A 22,351-nucleotide genomic window follows, 5' to 3' on the forward strand; every position below is an offset into this window, starting at 1 on the left:
TATTTATTTATTTATTTGCCAGAGACAGAGGGAGAGAGAGCGAGCACGGGCAGACAAAGAGGCAGACAGAGGCAGAGGGAGAAGCAGGCTCCCTGCGGAGCAAGGAGCCCGATGTGGGACTCGATCCCAGGACCCTGGGATCATGACCTGAGCCGAAGGCAGCTGCTTAACCAACTGAGCCACCCAGGCGTCCCTCTGAGCTGGTTTTTTAACTATACTTTTCAAAGGGCATTTCAGTGCTCTATGAGACTTGCTCCTATGGGGTTGTATAATCAGTAAACAGTGGACTTTATAACAGATACGACTTTATGGCCCATTCCCACATCCCCTTTTCTATAAAGTGGGTCCCTTGATAGGCTTTTGGGGATTCTAAGCCGGTACATAAGACACTCTATTAAACTCTCAGGTGATAGTACCAAGGTTTTTTTGGATAGGAAAGAAAAACATACCTGGAGTACTTTAGTAACCCTGTTAAGATAAATCACTGGCCTTTCTAGATGAAGAGGCCAGTGTGGTGAACTTGTCACCAAGTTGTCCACTGATCTCCAGGAATGTTGCTGTATTAGAGAATCGGCATTGGTAAGATATTGAGAAGCATCAGTAACTGCATTCCCTTTGGCAAGTGAGAGTCTGTACAGTTGGCTCCATATATAGTGTCTTTCTCTGCTACTGTGTCTAGAGTGCTCATGTGCCAATAATGATAGTCCTAAGGTGATCTATAACAGAAGGTAACATCAGTGGTCCAAGACATTTTGGTAGTGTATTTGTTTGGTGCCTCTTGCTTGGTACATGCTTTATGGTGTAAGTTGATGACATTGTATTCACTTCCATTTGTTTATCCATGTGATTCTACAGCAGAATTCCTTTATAGGCAATGAAACATTAACTCTTAGTGATATGGCAACAAATATTAAATATTTAGTAGAGGAGATCACCCAATAGGGACCTAATATACATAAAAAACATTCCTTCTCAGGTCATTCCAGGCTTCTGACCATCCATCCAGGCAGTTGGTTACTGACCAGAAATTTGTTTGTATCCTCACTTCTTCTGTACAGAGTGGATGATCAGATGCATTCTTTGAGTCTCTGTCCTTTGGAGTTTTTATCTCCAGTCTTTCAAGATCGCCTCTCAGTGTGGCTTTAATGCATCCACTGTCAGTTTGTAGTTTGTATCTGCTTACTAAGCTAGCCTATTCTAAACTAAGTTTGGGCTTTTTCCTCCCCCTTCTCTGGCTGGTCATATGGGATACCCCTCCCCCCAACACACATGTACACACATAACCAATGCAGCCAAATATATGAACTGGGAAAGAGAAACTGGTCCATTTGTGTCAAATATGGGGACCTAGGAACATGTTTAAATAGCTTCCTTATGCCCTCTGGTCCTCAATTTAAGTTTTTCATCTTATGAAAACTGCTAGAACTATCCAATTGTGTAATTTAATGGGTCTGACAGAACCTAGGTTATGATGGACAGTTCCAGATTCAGTCACCTCGCATCCCATGGTGAACTCTTTCTCTGTACCAGATTTGAACTAACATTCCAGGAATTGTTCTCCAAAGGCATATGTAATTCTTTGATTTGTTTCAGAATCCTGACAGCCTTGTGAAGTGATGTGTGTTTGGTATCCTTCCATGGAAAACAACCTTTTGTTGGGCCTTCAGGTTTCATATTTTATTCATCCCAGCATGCCGACATCTTTCAGCCTCTCTTTTTTTTCCTTCACCGTCCAACAGGGCAATTCAGTTATCTCTGCATCACTTAGTGTTGGCCATTGCTTTCTCCAGGCTTCTAATAGCCATTTTAACAAAGCGTTTGTGTGATTCCATGGCTGCCAATGTGCTATTTAACAGAAATTTTCAAAAGAGATTGACAAATTTGTAAGAGTGATGATTCCAGACGTATAAAAATGTTCTTATATTCCATTGAGACTATCATGCTTTCTCCTAGTACTTAGAATACTTTTCTCTTCTTGATTAACAGTTTTTAAAGCATATTAACCCACTTTAAAAAATTAAACCCAGGAGAAAAGTACAGTTTGCCTCAGTTTTCATGGCCCACAAGAGGCCAACAGGGTAGCCTGAGTGAAGAATCCTCCTTAGAAAACCACATGAAGAATAGACCAAATGGAAGATAAAAATAGCTAAAGCCAATGCCAAGACCTTATTGTAATATTGTTTGCACATCATGGAAGCTAAATCCCTGGTGGGTAAGGTCCATGTTTTGTGCTTGTCCTACACAACTTCTGTTTGGTTCACAGCTGTTTTTAAGGTGAGCTGTGAATCTTCATAGGTATTTTGAGAAGCATTTCTGTCTGTTCTAACAAAACCGAAGTCACTTACTCAAACTAATAGAAGTAATTTTGGATAGCTGGAAGTTCTTTTTCTTTGCCATGGGCTTACCCTAAAATCTAGTGTCTCCCAAAAGCACACTCTCAGACAACAAAGAAGGTTGGGAAAAACAGCCTGCATTTCTCCTTGTGAAGCCACTCCTACAAGGAGCACTTTCTGTTTGTGGTGTATCATTTATATTCTAATTTTAAACAGAATAAATGTTTAAAAGTGCAAAGATGTGACATGGGTTTTGCTTATTAAGTGGTATTTATTTTTAAAGAAACCATTTCTGTATGAAAATGTTTTTTATGTATATTAGGTCCCTATTGGGTGATCTCCTCTACTAAATATTTAATATTTACTGCCATATCACTAAGAGTTAATGTTTCATTGCCTAGAAATACAAACTTAGTTTAGAAGGTGAAAAGGAATCCTTCTGCTGGGCTAGACAAGTCAGAGGGGCCAGCAGTGAATTTACCCAGGTGGTAGCAAGAACGGGGGGATTAGCATATTATGCTAATGAGATATGCTCTACTCCCAGGCTCTTCGAGACTTGTTGCTAAGCAATACCCACTCCAGCAGTGTAAAAGATATGAAAACATAATTCAGTTATGGAAACAATAAAAGCCATTACCATTTTCAAAGGAGGTTGCAGTAATACATAATTTCAGGCCAAAACCACTCTAGAGCTCATAGGGTTGCAGAGCAGCAGCAAATTATTCAGATTTATGAAGGGGAGGTGTGAGATTAGCACGAACTTGGTATAAAATCGGTTTAAGCCTCATTGCCATCCATCACTCCCATGGAGCATGACAATAACCGTAAGCACAATAACATTACAGGGAACCACACACACACACAGGAGATTTATTTCACCAATATAATGCCATTAGATCAAAACTGGGTTTAAAGTTCATTCTTTGTAGGTAGGATATTTCATTCACATAAAATTGCTCCAAAAGTGAACAGGCATTTTCCATGAAAAAAGAATAATATTAAAAACATCAAATATGTCTAACATTTCAACTTTACATACATAAATGCATTTCTTTTAAACAAATATTTTTGGTACAGAATTCAAAATTACTAGAATTCTACTTAGTTCATTTTTAGGATTTTTTTTTTTAAAGAGTGTAATAAGTAGTTCAGTGCCTGAACTGTGGACTTCCTTTAATCTTTAATGTATTTATTATATCATAAGTGATAACCAAGGATAATGTTTGTAAAAGGAATTTATATATTGCTATTTGTAGTCACACAGGGTCTATCTTAATTGTGTTGAGGAACTATGAAGCATACTGTAGAGACAAAGTACATTCTCACTTAGTTATGTTGCTCAGATTTAAGCATGGACTTCTCCTAGATTGCTGAATGTTGAGGTCATCTCTAAATGGGAATGATCCATTTATAACTTTATATATGCTTTACACATTGCTTGCCATCCTCTCTACATGTAAATATGGCCTTGGTTGGGGTTATTAACTGTTGCAGATCTATAGAATACCAGGAAACTACTGTTTGAACTAGTCTAAACATTTTTGATGTGTGTCTTAGATTCTACCAGGATAATAAATGGACAAAGTAACAGGTGTGTTTTTGTACTTCTACCCACAAGCCTCCTTTATTCATGCCTGAAGATGTGACATTGCCATTTGTCTCAGAGAAGAGTTGTCAGGATTACACATTTCTAGCGCCTATAATACATTTTATGAGTTCACTTGAAAGAAAGATTTAGGAAGAGGAGTAGTCCAGCCAGCAGCGTCTGTATCATTAAGACTAGACAGAGCTCTGAGCTAAGGAAGAGTGAAGAATTGGGAGAGGAAGCAGTTTACCTTGAAGTTTTCTCACTCCCTTTGGAAATTTCTGATAGAAGGAGACACATGAAAAACAAACAAACAAACAAACAAAAAACCTTGAAGTTGAGGATCTGAAAGTGGGAGAGACCTATGTCTCTCCAAGCTCAATGGGCCTCTGAAAAAATCAGCCACACCAAAGTCTCTCGTATCTTGTCACAAGGATGATCAAAAAACCACCATGTGGGACGCCTGGGTGGCTCAGTTGGTTAAGTGGCTGCCTTCAGCTCGGGTCATGATCCCAGGGTCCTGGGATCGAGTTCCACATCGGGCTCCTTGCTCAGCAGGGAGCCTGCTTCTCCCTCTGCCTCTGTCTGCCACTCTATATGCCTGTGCTCACTCTCTCTCTGACAAATAAATAAATAAATAAAATCTTAAAAAAAAAAAAAAACAACCCACCATGTGGGACGCCTGGGTGGCTCAGTCATTAAGTGTCTGCCTTTGCATCAGGTCATGATTCCAGGGTCCTGAAATCGAGCCCCACATTGAGCTCCCTGCTTGGTGGGAAGCCTACTTCTCCCTCTCCCTCTGCTTGTATGCCCTCTCTCACTGTGTTTCTCTCTGTCAAATAAATAAATAAAATCTTAAAAAAAAAAAAAACAAAAACACCATGTTTTTAGAGAAGAGTGAGATCTCACTCATGTAGTGGTCTCCTCCTGCCTCAGAGACACAGGGGTATACAGGAAAATCCTTTCTGTGCTCTTGGGGTGGGCACAGAAGAGCTTAGGGAAAACCTGCATCTCTGAAGAATCTGTTAGGCAGATCAAGGAGGTAGCAGAATGGCATACACGACTTCATGGTCAGAGGTGAGGTGAGACCTGGGAGGATTCCTTAGGTGGATAGAGCCATGTGACTAAGTCCATGTGCAGTATCTATGCTCCACAGCAAGGACCGGTGAGCACATAGTGCCCACCCAGGGATCGAGGAGAACTAATACCTGCAGCCGAAGGAGACAGCGTAGTCCCTTTATTGAGCTTTCAACTTGAAGGTGTATGTATATGGAAATAGCTTACCCCCCGGGCCCCACCACCACCCCATGACCTACAGCTTTCAGCTTTGAGGGAAGTGGCCGTATCTCTTCCTGAAAGGCACACCCTTGAAGGATGTGTGAGGAGATTCCTTAACATCTTGGTCAAGCAATTTTGAACCATTATTTTCACATTCTACTTAAGACTTCCTTTCTTCTGTCCCCCAACCAAGGCAAAGTTTGTCTCCTGGGGAAAGGCACGTTATCTGTTTTATTATTCCTCCTCACACTCCAGGATTTTGAAGAAGGATAAGTGTGATATAGGTCAGGGCGAGCTCCTCCTTTTATTCCCTCTTTCTTTCCTTTTCTTCCTTTCTCTTCTTTTCTCTTTCTTTCTTCCTGACCTTCTATTCCTTCCCCTTTTTTCCCTTTCTTCTATTCTTCTTCTTTCTCTTTTTCATTTCTTTGCCTTCCTTTCCTCTATCCTTTCCTATAAAAGCTCTTTATTCTTACCTATATAATGAGGGTGATCATATGTCCTGGTTTGCTGGGACAGTGCTGGGTTATACCTGTTGTCTTCATGTAGTCATGTCTATCTTTTACTATCAAAGGCATATGAGTTTAGAATACTAACTGCATAGTCATACCTGGTGATACATATAAAGAAAAGTAAAAAATAATAATCACACACACACACACACACACTATATATATATATGTATATATACATATATATATATGCGTGACTCAGCAAATGATCCCAAGATAACATTTGTGTAGTTCCCACACAAATCAAGAGATAGAACATGGTCAGTATTTGGGAAGCCTTCAAATTTTCTCCAAGTCACTATGAAAGGGAACTATCATCCTTATTTCCAACACTATAATTTACTTGTGCTTATTTTTAATTTCTTTAAACCTCTTCTTTTATGAGACTCCTTAATGTTACTGAATAAAGTTAGAAGACATTCATTTTCATTATGGTATAATATATTTGATAATACCACTCTTTTTTTTAGATTTTATTTATTTTTTTTTTAAGAGAGTGAACAGGGAAAGGAGCAGAGGAAGAGGGAGAGAGAGTCTCAAGCAGACTCTCCACTGAGCATGGAGCCCAACACAGACTAACTCTCACAACCCTGAGATGACGACCCAAGCTGAAATCAGGAGTCAGACCCTTAATCCACTGAACCATTCAGGCACCCTACTGGTTTGTTGTTATTGTTGTTGTTGTTGTTGTTGTTAATGTATTCTGTTTTGGGTGGGTTGAATAGTTTCTAGTTTTAGGCTATTACGAAGAATGCCGCTGGGAACATTTGTATACAGGTTTCTTAGTACATAGACTTTTTTGGATAAATACCTAAGAGAGGAATTGCTCAAACAAAGGTATAGACATATTAGTAGATAGTGTTAGGATATTTTCCAGAGTGGTTGCTGGTACATAGTAATGTGGCTGATTTTTTGTGCGTATTTTTATTTAATTCCCAAAACAGCCCTTTGAGTCACACATACACAAACATACACATGTGTGTCTTTATTTAAAATTTACAGTTGAGAAAACTGAGACTCTGGGTTGTTACATATCATGTTAGAGACAAAACAAATAGTAGGTAGAAGAGACAGATGTTAAACTAAGTATTCTGACTGTAGAGGCACCATGCTTAAACATAAGGCTTTACTTCCTTTCATACATGAGAGATCACAAGTAGGCAGAGAGGCAGGCAGAGAGAGAGGGGGAAGCAGGCTCCCTGCTGAGCAGAAAGCTGGATTCAGGGCTCGATCCCAGGACCCTGAGATCATGACCTGAGCTGAAAGCAGAGGCTTAACCCACTGAGATACCCAGTTGCCTCTAAATTTCCTAGTCTTTCATGCAACTAGGGGTGTCCAGTGAGATATAAGCAAAATTTTGGGGTGAGAACTCTGGTAAAGAAACTTAAAGGGGGTAACTCTGTTGTGAGAAACATCCTTTGTCTTTTTCTGCCTCCTTTTTCTTCCTGCCCAAAACTTTGAGGTGATGACTGGAGTTTCAGCAGCCATTTTGGACCATGAGGAGTTCTTGAGGATAGATTTGTCTATTTCTCTTTTTACTTCATGTTTTAGTTCATGTCAGTTTTTGTTTCATGTATTTTGATCTCTATTATGTGATACATGATCATGTGGAATTATGTTCTCTTGTTTATTTAACTTCTTTATCGTTGAACTTTTCATCTTCGTGTTTTAGTTTACTAGGACTGTAGTAACAAATTGCCACAAAATAGGTGACTTCAAATGACAGAAATTTATTTCCTCACAGTTCTGGGGTTAGAAATCAAAGTGTAGGCAGAGCCATGGTCCCCTCAAAAGAGCCAGGGAAAAAATTTTCCATGCCTCTTCTATCTTCTGGTGGTTGTCAGCCATCTTTGGTATATTTTGGCTCATGGCAGCCTAACTCTAATCTCTGCCTGTGTCTTCACATGGTCATTTTTTTTCTCTTGTCTCTGTATTCATATCCTCCTCCTTTTATAAGGGTACCAGTCAGTCGTATTGGATTTAGAGTCCATCTCAAGTTGACAAAATCTGCAAAGATCTTGTTTCCAAGTAATGTTACATTCACAGGTTCTAAAGTGAATTATTTACTTAGAAAATTATGAATGAGTGGCTTAACAAGATACAGTTTTTCTCCCCTACATTAAAGAAGTCTGAAGTAAGCACTTCAGGGCAGGTGATGCAGCTTCATGTCCATCAAGGACGCAGGCTCCTTTTATGCTGATGTCATCCTTCACACATGCATCCATCCATCCTCATGTCAACACTTTACCACAGAATGGCCCTGAAGTCCTCATGCCCCTATTCCAGGTAACAGGAAGAAGGGGTGAGATCAAAAGCCTCCCAACTAAATCTTCTTTAAAAACAAAAACAAAAACAAAAAAACCTTCCAGAAATCCTACTCAATGATTTCCACATACTGCTTTCTTTTTTTAAATTTTTATTTTATTTTAATTAATTTACATAGAATGTACTGTTAGTTTCAGAGGTAGCGTTTAGTGATTTTTCAGTTGCGTAGAACACCCAGTGCTCATCACATGAAGTTCCCTCCTTAATGTACCTCATGCAGTTACCCCACGCCCTCTCTACCTCCTCTTCAGCAACTCTCAGTTTGTTTCCTGGAGTAAAGAGTGTTTTATGGTTTGTTTCACTCTCTGATTTTGTCTTATTATTTTTCTCTCCCTTCTCCTGTGATCATCTGTTTTGTTTCTTAAATTCCACAAATGAATGGATAGAGAAAATGTGACCTACGTACGTGTGTATATACACACACAGAGAGAGGCAATAGAATATTACTCAGCCATCATGTACTACTTTTAGTCATCCCTCTCTGCAAGGGGGTTTTTCAGTGATCCCTTCATACAAACTAAAAGAAATACAGTTTTTTTTAAACTGAGAACATTGCTGCCCTGATAGCACAGGCAACTGTATATAGGAAGACATAGAAGATACAAAGAGGATAATCACCTATCAAGCTTTGCCAATAAATATTACCATTCACAATAATATATTTGTGTGATCATTTAATGTCTGTTTTCCCCTTTAGAATATAGCTTATAGAAGGCAGGGATCCTTTTCACTTTTTTTTTTTATCAGCCCTATCATAGGAAAGTCTTAATAAATATTTGTTAAATGAGGTTTATTACATAATACTAAATTGTTCTCGATATAGTCTCCCCTTATTCTTGTGATTTGGATCATATAAAGCCACTCTTTGGATGGTTCCCCAAAAAATGGATACCGTGACCCACATGGGATTTAGCCAATGCAGATATAAATGCTTTTTCCTTTTAATAAAAGATGCTAGCAAGAAATTTTTATAAAGGTATTTCATGGCTCAACAGTTATTCATTCAAATTTTCCGGTGTCTATGAAGTACCTGATCCACCCTCAACTGCTTTGGCATTCCAAGTCTGTCTCACATTAATATTCATATTGAGTTTCAAGAAAGACATTTGCTAAGTTTAGAACCTTCAATAACTCATGAGCTAAAAAAAATGTTTAATTAAGCACCAAACTTTGTAGACCCAGTTCATTTACCCTTGGCAGAATGAAGCTTTCAGCAGAATAGCTTATATAGCTGAAAAAGCTGTAAGGGTTCCCAGGACATAAGAGGAGTCCAAGAAAGAAAACATCCCAAAAGTGATCTGATGATTTCTAACTGTAAAAGACTCAGTGTGTAATAACAGATGTTCCTCAAAAATGCAGTTTTTAAAAGCCAGATGGAAAAATGGTATGAGTCAAGTATATTCTGCAGTTTTAACAAATTTTAGGTCCAATTGGAAAGAATTTAGGTGAGGCTAGGCATAAAATACTAGTAAAGGACATTTCCAGAAGTACAGAATCAATGTCCTGTGCCCAACCTGCTTCTAGGGACTAGACCACCCAGGCAGCCAAGATGTTATTATGCTGGCCCACAATGATTTCTATCGCTTTAATTTATGAAAATACTGTACTAACTAAGGAGATCCTGAAGGCCATCACCCAAATACTCATGAAGAGAGAGGCTGACATATGGCATAGTTTCTGCCAACATGTAACAGATGACCCTGACAGAGTCACTTTCATCTTATCATAAAAACCTTGTCATTGTAGGTGATGAAAAGAGAACCATGATGGGGCAAAGTCTGAAATAGGACTTCTAATGAAAATGAAGGAACAAAATAAAATAAACAAAATGAAGTCTCCCCAAAGAAACTCACATTCAGCTAGTATTGATGACATGCTGTCTAGATATGGGGCACTGTGATAGATGCTGGGGCTGTAGTGGTGGTTGAAACAGACATGATTCCTACCCTCAAGAATTTACATCTGCAAAGGACCAGACCCCTGTGGAAGGAAAAGGAAGCCCAGAGCCACTTTTGCAGTCCAAGTTTTTCATTGTTTGGTCCAGTATATTTAAAATAAGAGAATAATGGGGTTCCTTGGTGGCTCAGTCAGTTAAACATCCAACTCTTAATTTTGGCTCAGGTCATGATCTCAGGGTTGTGAGATTGAACCCAGCATAGGGCTCCATAGTCAGCAGGGAGTCTGCTTGGGATTCTCTCCTTCTCCCTCTGCCCACCCCCCCGCCCCGCCCCACTCATGCTCTCTCTGTCTCAAATAAATAAAATGAAAAAAAAAATGAAATCTTTAAAATAAATAAAACAAGAAAATGATGAAAATAGCAACAGAATTTGTAAGACTTACCAATGGAAGCTACTTCTCTAATGCCCTTAAATGTAGATTTGAAAGCTAAAATTCTGCACATTAATAAGAGCCTTAGACTCTCTGGCATTAATCATGCATGAAAACCCAAAGGCTGTGTCAGAATGATTCTATTAATTCCAGTTAATGATGCCATTATATGTTGATTGTATAACTTTTGTTGTATGTGTTGATTGTATAATTTTTTTTTTTTTTTTTTTTTTTAAGAAGGAGGAGGGAGAGGACCAGGGAGAGAGAGAATCTTAAGCAGGTTCCATGCCTAGCACAGAGTCAGAGTCAGGGCTTGATCTCGCAATGCTGAGATCCTGATCCTAGCCAAAATCAAGAGTTGGACACTTAACTGACTGAGCCACCCAGGTGCCCCAGGTTGTACATCTTGAGGACAAACTGAATAAGTAAACCAACAGGCTTATTGGCATTCCAGGAGCAGGCACCAGTAAACCTCACAGGGATGATGTAGACAGAGTTCTTTTGTTCCATGTAAGAGTTTCAAACATTGTCTGACTTTATTTTCTGTTGACAAAAGCTGATATATTTTGTAACTTTATCAAAGCCATAAAAAGGAAGAAATTTGTATGCTCCATGGGTGCTTTGTTCAGTAATATTTAGACCTCAGGTTATTCTATAAAAAGGACTCTATGAACTCTGCTTAAATCACAGGATGCTATATTTTCAGAGATGGTTGTCCAATCCCACCCCATAGGCCAAGATAAACTGTAACATCTGTCAGCCACATATAGTTACCACAGCAGAAAACAGAAACATTGTTGCTTTTTTTCCAGATGAACCATTGGACAGCAAAAAATTTACCAGAACTACAGTGTAGGTCACCTGGGCTCAAATTTGAAGCTGTACCAGTATTGGAAATAATAAGTTTGGTTAGAAGAAGGATATAATGATCTCTCCCTTTTTATCAGGATGAAAAGAGGTTCAACAGGATACCCTTTAAAAAGTAAAAGTCACAATAGCATTCTATAAGAAAACTAAAAGAATACTGATTAGCTTATTGAGCCAGTTTTCAGAATCCACCACATACAACAGAATTTACAGTTCGAATAGGAAGGAGCACACCTCATAGTTTACAAGGACATCCTTCTTACAAATGCAAAAGCACTTAAAGTATTTGAAATACCACTTACAGTAATAGGGTTGACTGATGGTAATGGAAGCCCTTTCTTTGATGTTTCACAATTAAGATGTCTATCTATCTATCTATCTAAAGTCTCTCCAGCTGAATGTGGCCCTTCCATTCAATAACTATATTGGTTTGCAATTTCCACATCCTTTGGAAAAGCCCATCGGGCTAGCAGACTATAAAATCCAGCTTTATGATTTCTCTTGTATTTACTCCTATGCTCATTGCTTTTCTGAGTCATCAGAATCACAGCTTCTGAGGCTTGTGGGCTAACTTTGGTGACATCATTTCAGAATCATTCTAGAATAAGACTGTCTACTTCTCTACTATATGCAGAGAAATGCATATAGGGGATAATTTTTTTTTTTTTATCAGCAAGGACACTGCTTTACCATGAAGCTAGGAAAATACCTAGAGTGACCATTTTTATGTAATATTATGAGAATTTTCAACTTTCAGTGATATTAGGTGAAAATATGTATCACAGTAATAAACCCTGAGATAGGTTCAGTGAACACTTAGGAACAGCCCACCTTTCATCGCTATTGATCATTGTCTTTATTTTTGGTGCTTATATTTGGAAAGAAAAGTTTATAGCAACCTGTATAGAGCTTAAATATTAAACTCACAAAATATACAATGTAATTAAAAACAATGTTCAGATAAGTTTTTTCTTCCTGACAAATTCTAATCAGTAGAATATCTGACAGGTAAAATTAATGGCCATGATTTATACAATCCGTGTAGCATTTAAATATCTCCTTAGGCAAAAATAAGTCATGGGTGTAAAATTCGGGTTAAGAGATGTGTGTTTTTTTTTAATTTATTTTTTTAAAGATTTAATTTATTTATTTGACAGACAGAGAGGCAAGCAGAGAGAGGGGACGGGGGAAGAAGGCTCCCGCTGAGCAGGGAGTCCCATGTGTGGCTCAATCCCAGGACCCTGAGATCATGACCGGAGCTGAAGGCAGAGGCCTTAACCCACTGAGCCACCCAGGCGCCCTGATGATGCTGTGTTTTAAATTGGTTTACAGTTTGACAGAGCAAAGTGGTCTATATGAAGAAGAAAATTTTCAGGGCTTGTCTGTGATGAAGGGACTCATTTGGTTGAAGAAGGGAAGACTAGGATAGAATCAGGGTCAGTGCGTGAATGTGGCTTGTAGTTAGGACAGGTCAACTGATGTGTTACCAGACTTATTGAGCAAGAGGACTGGATCATTTTAACTGAAAATTTTTATTGAGATAATTATAGAGTTACATATAATTGTAAGAAATAACAGAGATTCTTATATAATTATCAGCTTTCTCCAATATAGCATTTGCACAACTATGGTATAATATTACAGCTAGAATAATGACACTGTGTAACTATAGATGCTTCTATAGCACTATATAACTATGATACCACAAACAGGATAACGGTACTGTTATGGCACTACAGCTAGTTCTGCAACACTATGAAACTAGTATAATATCACAACCAGGATAATGACACTGTCGCACAACAGCTAGTTCTATAACCTGTATGACTATAACTATAGTGTAGTATAATATCACTCCAGGATAATGATACACTGATTTCATTTAGATTTCCTCAGTTTTACTGGTATGTGTGCACATGTGTAAGTGTATTCAGTTATATGCAGTTTTATCACCTGTGTAAGTTTGTGTATCCGCTACCAGTGTGGAGATACTGATTAGTTTCTATACCACCAAATCCCATGTATGTCCTTTAATAATCACACTGCCTTCATCATAAATCCTATCAGCCACAAATTTATCATTCATTTTTTAAAATTAACATATAATGTATTATTTATTTCAGGGGTACACATCTGTGATTCATTAGACTTACACAATTCATAGCACTCACCATAGCAAATACCCTCCCCAGTGTCCATCACCCAGCCACACCATCGCTCCCCTCCCCCTCCAGCAACCCTTAGTTTGTTTTGTTTTTAAAATCATATAATTTCCAGATGTTATATAAATGGAATTAGATCATCTGTTCCCTGGAGGGTCATGAAGTTATTGCATGTTCTTTTAATAGCTGAGTAGTAGTCCATGGCTTGAGTGTACTATGCTTTTTCACCTGTTGAAAGGGATCTTTTTCAATTCAAGGTTCAGGCTATTACAAATAAAGCTCCTATCAGTATTCATGTCCTCTGTGTGTGTGTGTGTGTGTGTGTGTGTGTGTGTCTGTGCACTTATATAGCTTACGTTAATTTGGGGTAAATGTCCAAGAGTGTAATTTCTAGATCATCTGGTCCTTGCATGCTTAGCTTTATAAGAGAAATGAATTTTTAAATTTACACTAAGAACACTACTTTTCTTTTTTATTTAATTTTTTATTGTGGGAAAAACACTTCACATGACATCTGCACTCTAAGTTTACAGTGCAGTGTTTTTTAACTTTAGACACTATGCTTTATAATAGATCTCTAGAACTCGTTTTTTTTTTTAAGATTTTATTTATTTATTGGACAGAGAGAGATCACAAGTAGGCAGGCAGGCAGAGAGAGAGAGAGGAGGAAGCAGGTTCCTGGCTGAGCAGAGAGCCTGATGTGGGACTCGATCCCAGGACCCTGAGATCATGACCTGAGCCAAAAGCAGAGGCTTAAACCTCTGAGCCACCCAGGTGCCCTAGAACTTACTTTTTTAAAGGTTTTATTTATTTGACAGAGAGAGTGCATGAAAGAGCACAAGCAGGGGGAGCAGCAGGCATAGGGAGAAGTAGGCTCCCTGCTGAGCTAGTGGCCCAATGCAGGGCTTGATCCCACAACCCTGGGATCATGGCCTGAGCCAAAAGGCAGCTGCTTAACGGACTGAGCCACCCAGGCACCCCTAGAAGTTATTTTATACAACTCTTATTTCTCCCTTCCCTTAGCCCCTGGCACCCAGTCTTCTACTCTCTGTGAATTTAACTCTTTTAATAACTCTGGTGAGGGGTGCTCAGGTGGCTCTGTCATTACACATCTGCCTTTGGCTTGGGTCATGATCCTAGGGTTCTGGGATTGAGTCCCACACCAGGCTCCCTGCTCAGTGGGAAGCCTGCTTCTCCCTCTCCCATTCCCCTGGCTTGTGTCTTTCTCTTGCTGTCTCTTTCTGCCAAATAAGTAAAATCATTAAAAAAAAAAAATAACTCTGGTGAATTCATGCAGTATTTGTCTTCTGTGTCTGGTTTATTTCACTTAGAATAGTATCTTCCAGGTGCCTCTATATTGTCATATAAGATAGCATTTCCTTCTTTGTTTAATGCTGAATAATATTTCATTGTATGTATAAACCAGATTTCTTCATCTAGCAGTGGGTATTTAGATCATTTCCATATTTATTTGACTATTATGGAAAATGCTGCATAGAATATGCAGGTGCAGATATTTCTTTAAGATCCTGTTTTCAATAATTTTGGATGTATACTACGAAGTGGGATTGCTTGGTCATATGGTCATTCTACCTTTATTTTTTTTGTTTTCTATAGTGACTAAACCATTATATACCCCCACAGTGTACAAAGGTTTCCCTCTCTCCATATCCTTGCAAACACTTGTAATCTTTAAAAAATTCTATGATAGCCATTCTAACAGGTGTGAAAAACTATCTGGTGGCTTTGATTTGCACTTGATCTGGTGGTTAGTGATGTTGAGCATTTCTTTTTGTATTTGTTGTCTACTTATATGTCTTCTTTGGAGAGATGTCTATTTAAGTTCTTGTCCATTTCTAATTGGGGGATTTGCATTTTTTTGTCATTGATTTGTAGGTGTTCCTTATTTATTTTGGATATTAATTCCTTATCAGAAATACCATCAGGATTTTAATGAAGATAGCATTGAATCTGTAAATCACTTTGAGTAGTGTGTCTTAACAGTATTAAGTATCTGGGGTGCCTGGGTGGCTCGGTGAGTTAAAGCCTCTTCCTTCCGTTCAGGTCATGGTCCCAGGGTCCTGGGATCGAGCCCCCTGTCGGGCTCTCTGCTCGGCAGAGAGCCTGCTTTCCCCCCTCTCTCTCTGTCTGCCTCTCTGCCTACTTGTGACCTCTGTCTGTCAAATAAATAAATAAAATCTTAAAAAAAAAAAGAAATGTATTGAAGAATAATGTTCATAAAAAAAAGTATTAAGTATCAGTATCTTAACAGTATTAAGTCTTCACCCTACGAAGTAGAATAACTTTCCATTTATTTGCATCTTCTTTAATTTCTTTCATTGATACATTGTCTTTCAGTGTACACATTTTCACCTTGTTAATTAAATTTATTCCCAAGTATTTTATTCTTTTTGATGCTATTATAAATGAGATTGTTTTCTTAATTTTCAGGTAGTTTGTTATTAGCATACAGAAGTGCAACTGCATTTTGTGTCCTGCAGCTGTCCTATGATTTTGTGTCCCATGACTTTCCTAAATTCGTTGTTCTAACAATTTTTTGGTGGAATCTTTAGCATTTTCTATATATAAATTCATATAATCTGAAAGCAGGGATAATTTTACTTCTGGTTGAAATGAGTAGTATTTTTGAAAGTCCATATTGTATTAGATAGGTGATGATAGGCAGACTTAGTCATTTGTATATAAATTGGAGACAAAGATAGTTATCGGGACCTAGGGAGTAGCTTAAATGGTTAGTGCTTAGAGAGTAAGATATCCAAAATTGTATTATGCCTGTCTTCATTGAAGACCTAAAATTTAGGTTTCTGTTTGGTATAAAATTGAAAAAAAAAAAAAAAAAAGCCTTGTAACTTAATACCCCTAAAGGCTTGAGCTTTTTGTGTAATTTTAGGTGGATGATAATCCTCTGCATATTATGTTTGCAAATTATAGAATAGAATCAAGGTCTCTTGATCCATATTCTTAGTGTTTTATTCCTAGCTACATAACTACCCATGTGGTCATGTTATATATACTTATTAATTTGATACTACTTGATACAAAGTTTAACTAGGAAGCAAGAGCTCCAAATTCATTTGCCGGCACATGCTTAATATTTTAATCAGTCCAAGATTCACCTTAAAAATGGAAGCATTCAAATCTCTCTATATTCTAATGTCTGACAGTTTTACATTTTAAAAACATTTTTGACATACTACTGTAATTCATTTTCCATTGGCATAGGATGATTAAGTAATGGGTTAAAGAGAATGGATTCGTTATCCATTTGACATCTGTTTGTCTGTTCATGACATGGTCATCCACTTGAACATGCTTCCGCCTGACATCTGAGGGAGTTCTGTCCCAAGGAGTTAAAGTCCTTGGAAATTCCACTCTTCCCTGAACACACTAGCAGGTTCAGGAATGCTAAGATTTAATCTCAATTAAATTTAGTGAATAAAGGGGCGCCTGGGTGGCTCAGAGGGTTAAGCCGCTGCCTTCGGCTCAGGTCATGATCCCAGGGTCCTGGGATCGAGTCCCGCATCAAACTCTCTGCTCAGCAGGGAGCCTGCTTCCTCCTCCTCTCTCTCTCTGCCTGCCTCTCTGCCTGCTTGTGATCTCTCTCTCTGCCAAATTAAAAAATAAAATTTATAAAGAAAAATTTAGTGAATAAAAGCTATCCTTCCCTGCTCCACAACCTTCTCTGCTACACTTCATTCTTCATGCACTGCCACTTACCGGTCCGGCCAGTCTCAGGCAGCCCCACAGTCTCAGTTCCATCCTTCTGTGTCCCTCTTTCCTAAGCTCCTTCACCAAGAAATCGCTATTGTCCCCTGCTTATTCCCTGCTTAAATTCTCTGAAAACTTGACTCCTATGAGAACTAGGGAGAATGTATTTGTGTGGATGTGATGATCAGCGGGTAATATGGCATAAGAAAAAAAAAATAGTAGTTTTAAAGCTACACAAGCCTAAATTCTGATCATGCCCCACCCTGCCTTACTGTCCAGGTAATTTGGACAAATTATTCATGTATTCTATGACTTCATTTTTTAAAACGAATCAAAATGGGAATAATAGTCTCTTCCCAAAAATTATTTTTAGGATATGAAATAATAAATGTGAAGCCATAGGTAAGAATTAGGTGTTCTGAACATTCCAGTTCTCTTCCATGTTCTTGCTATTGGTATAGGCTTAGAGCCACTAATTGTAGATGTTTGGTAGTTAAAAGCAGTTGCTCAGAAGGCTCAGAAGGCTACATTTTTCAGGGCACTTGACTGTATACTTTAAAACCATATTGATATAAATCATACTTCACTAAAGCTGATTTCAAAAGTGGGGGATACTTGGAAACAAGCTAAACTCAGAATGCCTCTGGACTTCTACCTTATTCTTTTTCACTAAGGGATGCACAGCCTCTTTTTTACAGGCACCCATGCTTTTCTCAGGGATTAGAGAGTGATTTACATAAAATTTTCAAAGAGTATGAAAGGCTTCTCTGCAACTGCTTAAACTCAGAATATCTTACAACTCTCCCTAATGTCCGTTATTTTCAAAGTGTAAAAAAAAAATGTTAGTGTGCCTTCAAGAATATCTTAGGTTGATTATTGGCTCCTGGCTGTTCCCTCCTCACTATTCTGCAGTCAGTAAAGAGGTGCCCTAGAATGAGTAAGTTACTTTGTTCAATAAGTTTTTCTAGTTGGTCACCATTTTGGAAGTATATAATATGATGAGTCTGAAATAAATTAGTACATAATATTTCAAATGATCTTTGTGTTAGAAAAATCCATGATCTCCATTTCCCATTGTTCACATGGAACACTTTAATGATACAACCAACAAAATATATATGTATTCTATAAAACACACAATATTGACTTATTCTAACTAAGTTTTAATTTGCCTATATTCTCCTATAAATATTGGAAAGCAGCTCTCACTCTTTGCTATTTTACTCAATCTGGCTGTTAGATGTCTTGTGTTTTTATGGGTGTGTGTGTATGTACATGCTCTTGTTTGTATTTACCTTTTCTTTGAGATGAAATCTCTTTATAGAACTGTTAACAAATGTCAATATATATCTGGGCTTCTTTTACATCTTCCTATATTTAAAAATATGCTGAATTTTATCGGCTCAAGTGCCTATTTTCCAGTTAGAGTTGTAATCCAGAGAAATTATTTTACAACAATTTTATTATTTTCTTTATTTTTCTTGCCTAAAGGTACTCTATGATTTATTTCATTCCTCTTCTGGTTACATGTTTTAAAGATACAATAGATAAAACATATTCTGATGCATTTTTTTCTGTGTTTCTTCTTTTTTAGAGTATCTTTTATTTAATGTTTTTATATTACTAATCTAGAGCAAACTCATTTTTATTTCAGTTCTCTAAGCCTTGGATAACCACTCTTTTAAACAGTCTTCTGATAAAATAAGACCTATATTTCTTGTATTTTAGAAAATTTTGATCTTATTCTGTATTTTGTGTCCTAGATTTTGGATTATTCATCAACTACCTATTTGTATGAAGTTGATGAGGGAATAGTTGACTTTCGGTGGGGGGAAAAAAACTGTTAGGATCTCAACAGAACTATTTTTCACTCCTTATGGTGAATACTCCTTGTGGCAGACAGACTCAAGGATCCTAAACTCTACTTCTCTCCCACTAATTCCATGCCCTAATTCCATCCGTTTGTTGAGATAAAACTTGGATATTATCTTCTTCATTAAACTTGCTCACTCTGGCCATAACTGCTTTTTTCCATCTGCTGAATTCCCATAATCTTGGTTTATTCATCCCTTATGATATCCATTCTGATTAAAATTATAATGTGGTAATTTTTAAACATGGGAATCTCCCCAACTTGATTATAAAATTCTTTAGTAACATAACCATCTCTAATCTACCATCTGATCTCTCAAAGCATCAACTACACAACCTTGTAAATAGATAAATGGATGATCAAAACATTTTATGTAGAATTTTTCTAATAAGGCTGTAAACTTTCTAAAGAATAAATAACATGACATTTCAAACTACCCAGGTTATTTAAATGCTTATTGTTAATTGTCCAGGCAAGTATAACCCACATAGCCCCCAGAGCTCTTATGGCCTATTGTCAGTGTGCCTCATTTAAAGAAAGCTTTGCCTGATTCTTGAAGCTGTAAAGAATACTGTAGCATTTTACTGTACCCTGAAGAATGTCACAAGAGTTTTACACAGCACATCATGTAATAAGGGCTCCTAAAAATTCTCTAGATATCTCTATACCTTTCCCCACAATTTCTCATCCATGACTTCAACTAAGAGTCTTTCATTTTCTCCATAGAATTCTTTACAGTCAGGACAGCCAAACTATGTAGTTCCAGAGAGCTATGTGCATGCCATTATCTATGTGAAAAAAATACTTTTGGAATTGTGCCATGGAGCACCTGCCCAACCATATGCAACATCCCTGCAATTATGCTATTCCCCATTCATATATACCTTCTCTACATCATATTGCTTCCACACAGAATCATAACACATGACTCTCACCATCTGTAACCCCCTGGGAAGTGCAGTTCCAAGGGTAATTAGCTTTTCTCATGAGAATTGATGTCCCTTGCAATTCTGATGAATAAGAGTCTCTACCTAACTAAACAAAAATCAGTTATAAGCAATATTCTTCTCCTAGAAAATACCCTAGGTTTACTTTCTGATCTTTAGCTGGAACAACTATCCATTCATTCGTCTCTTCAGTACCTGAGAATCTACTGTATATAGAAAACTGTACTAGAGTTGGAAGTAAAATAATAAATGACACTGTCTCTGCCCTTGAGGGACTTAAAGCCCAAGTATGGAAGTCAAATGAACAAATAGACAACTATATGTGATAAATACTATTAGGAAAATAGGGAAGGATTCCTATGGAAATACAGATAAGTGATGGTGAACTCCTCAGGGCATGAAGGTCAGAGAAAGCATTCTACCTACTTGTTACTCATGTATTTAAGAAGTACTTATTAAGCCACCTGCAGTACTAGTTTCTGGTGATACAAGGGTAAAAAAATCAGACCAGGTTCTTCCACCAGCTAGTGAAAAAACTAGTTAACTGTTGTTCTGAGGAGATTAATAAGGGTTCAGCGCTAAGGAGTCTGGACTTTATCCTGAGGGAGAAGTGGAACCATTAATGATATTTACGCTTGAGAGTAGCATAAGCAAATTGGTATGTTAGAAAGGTCGTTTGAGATAGAACGGTAAAATGGAGACTGAAATCAGAGAATCAGGAGACTATGGTAATATTTCAGCTATAGAATGAGCACAGCATTGAAGAGGTAGAATTTAGGAGTGAAATCAGCAAGATAGAGAAATATGAGTTTTATACCATAATTTTCCCACAAAACATTGATTTTTGACAGTCGCCCACAGACTAGAGTACTTTTGTGGGAGTCTGGGAGTCTAGTGGAGAAGTTCCAGTCACCATTAGAGAAAAAAATTTGAGACTAGATACACCGAAGAGGTTAAGAACATTTTCACTTTAATCACCCCACCCCAAAGAGGCACAGCTCAGTGCCAAGAGAGAATTCTTTGACCCCAGTTTCTCCTATGACAGAAAGTGAGAGTGCAGTAAGTGACTACCCAGCTTCCCCAGCAATGTGGGTGCTGCCAAAGAGGCCCACTTATGTCTCACTCCCCTACCCCTGCAAAGTACTGAGGTTATCTACATGTGTGAGGGTCTGTTAGAGGCTTTGGGCCGAACAGTCAACATTTGGAAATCATCTAAGGAATGTGGATGTTACTAAACCCATTGTAGACTCCTTTTGGAAGGCTACGCATTAGCTGCTGGGGATACTGCCGTGGACCCACCCAACTGGCCAGTGGACACCCACAGTGGTCCCTGCTCCTCACCTATACAATCCCAATGTGATCCCTTTCCTGCATGCACCTCTGTGGGCAGCAAGTACAAGCCCTTGCAGACATCTAGTGAGCATAAGAAGGAAGCTGACTTGACATTGTGGGATTGGGGGAAAACCACACAAATGAGCATTCAGGACACTGCCCTTGGATAAACAAATAGGAGGCTCTTAGCACTCAGCCTAGTTTTGTGGGATTGGGAGAAGGCATACATTCATAAGAATTCCCCTCAAAGGAGGAACGAGAGGTACGGTACAGGCATATTCATTGAAGAGGTCTGAGAAGGTTGGATCCATCCCTAGTAGAATTGACTGTTAAAGGCATTTCTTTCCTGAAATCAATCATTAAAGACTTGAGGAGGGGATTGCTTTTTGAAGTGCAAAGATAACGATTAGAAGACTTCAAGGAATGGGGAAAAAATTAAGCAAATGTGACACCACCAAAGGAACACAATAATTTCTAAGGAATTTAATGCAAAGAATTGAAGATCTACAATTTGCCCAGTAAAGAATTCAAAATTGTTGTTTTAAGTAACCTCAGTGAGCTACAAAACAGCAGACAATTTAGCAAACTCAGGAAAATAATATGTAAACAAAATAATGACTTTTTTAAAAAAGATTTTTTTTTACTTTATTTATTTATTTATGTTCATTTATTTATTTATTTATTTTATTTATTTCACAGACAGAGATCATAAGTAGGTAGAGAGGCAGGCGGGGGTGGGAGGAAGCAGGCTCCCTGCCGAGCAGAGTGCCCAATGAGAGGCTCCATCCCAGGACTCTGGGATCATGACCTGAGCCGAAGGCAGAGGCTTTAACCCACTGATCCACCCAGGCCTCCCCCCAAATAATGACTTTAACAAAGAAATAGAAATCATAAAAAAAGAACCAAACTGAAATATTGGAGCTGAAGAATACAGCATAAAATTGAAAATTCAGTAGACAGCATCAATAGCAAACTTGATCTATCAGAAGAAAGAGGCAGCAAACTCAAGAGATAGGTCATTTGAAATTATCCAGTACCCCCATGTTCACTGTGGCATTATTCCCAATAACCAAGGTATGGAAA

This window comes from Mustela nigripes, chromosome 13 (genome assembly GCF_022355385.1).
Source record: "Mustela nigripes isolate SB6536 chromosome 13, MUSNIG.SB6536, whole genome shotgun sequence".
NCBI lineage: Eukaryota > Metazoa > Chordata > Mammalia > Carnivora > Mustelidae > Mustela > Mustela nigripes.